Source organism: Silene latifolia, chromosome 2 (genome assembly GCF_048544455.1).
Source record: "Silene latifolia isolate original U9 population chromosome 2, ASM4854445v1, whole genome shotgun sequence".
Taxonomy (NCBI): Eukaryota; Viridiplantae; Streptophyta; class Magnoliopsida; order Caryophyllales; family Caryophyllaceae; genus Silene; species Silene latifolia.
Genome location: NC_133527.1, coordinates 82,542,966 through 82,544,378, shown reverse-complemented (window position 1 = coordinate 82,544,378; position 1,413 = coordinate 82,542,966). Strand labels below are relative to the sequence as shown.

The 1,413-nt window shown below is 38.9% G+C and overlaps 1 non-coding gene across 1 annotated transcript; it reads right to left on the bottom strand.

Moving 5' to 3' along the window:
- Positions 1-346: 346 nt before the first annotated feature.
- Positions 347-452, bottom strand: LOC141645040 (small nucleolar RNA R71). Its single transcript, XR_012544635.1, has one exon. It is a non-coding gene; the product is annotated as a small nucleolar RNA R71 (small nucleolar RNA).
- Positions 453-1,413: the final 961 nt, after the last annotated feature.

Genomic DNA, 1,413 nt, shown 5'->3' with positions numbered 1-1,413 from the left:
ACAACTGCCTCGATTTCCAAAGGTTTCAAGCTTGCGACAGAGGATGGTAATACTTTCGACATTAGACCGTCCTACATCAATTTGGTCGAAAGGAACTTGTTTCGGGGTGTGGCGGGTGAAGATCCGCGAAAACACATGGAGGTCTTTACTGACTATTGCTCTACCATTCCCGCCACTAAGGGAGTGACTCAAGACAAAATAAAGGAAGTGTTATTTCCTTTTTCACTGACCGATGGAGCCAGGGAGTGGCTCACTGATCTTGATCGTACTACAACCGATATCACTAACTGGGAGACTCTTGCACTTGACTTTTATAAAAGGTATTTTACTCCACAACGTACCAACCAGCTGAGAGGAAAGATTACGAGTTTCAAACAGGCACCTGATGAAAATTTTTATGAGGCTTGGTGTCGTTTCAAGAAGTTAGTTAGGTCTCTTCCTCACCATGATTTTGATCAGTGGTTCTTATGCAACCAGTTTTACAATAGGTTGTATGATGACCACCGTGCTATACTTAACGCCTTGTCCAATGGGCGATTTCAAAAGAATAACGATGATGATAAGGGATGGGGTATTATTGAGGAGATGGCGACCAATTGTGCTGAGTATGAGAACCCGAGGGACGACATTCAGACAGTGCCACTACTACAAATGAGCACTTGGGCCGCGGCTAAATTTGTGGCACAAGTGCTAAATTTCCGTGGCTAAATCATTTTGCCACGGGAATACGTTCCGTGACGCAAGTGGCCGTGGCAAATAGATAGCCAATGGAAAAATAAAATCGTGGCTATTATTTAATTTTTGGCCACGGATTCTCTCGTGGCTAATAACTCCCGTGGCAAAAAAAAAAATCCCGTGGCGAAAAAATAATTTCCGTAGCAAACAGTATATATGAAAATTAAATAAACAAAACGTAAAATAATATTTTTTCACGATGGATATTTTATCATATCTGGAACCGTGACAATCTAGGTACTTGTTTTGCTAGTTAACTCGATTCATTAACACGTTATTTGGTTTCACCAGTTATGCATCCGTACGCATCAGAGAGGCTTCCCAGGAAGTCACCCATCCCAACACTACTTCCACCTGAGCACGCTTAACTGTAGAGTTCTTTTGATGTGCTACCGAAATTAAAAGTTAACTTTGTTGATACAATTAGCACTTTGAATCCTTTTAAGTTTATTTTTTTCTTTCAGAATTTACCTTTAATACTCCGTAATTACAAAAATGTTACAAGATTTACAAATTTTTGAGGGAAAACATAATTTTGGCCAAAACAATCAAATTTTCGATGTTAACCTCCCGACTAATGATTTTGACGTCATTTTTTTAGTGAAGTCGGCAAAACCATTTTCTCCTAAAAGTAAACTTAATCTTGTTTTCCTAACATTTTTTTATTTCTTTAGTTTA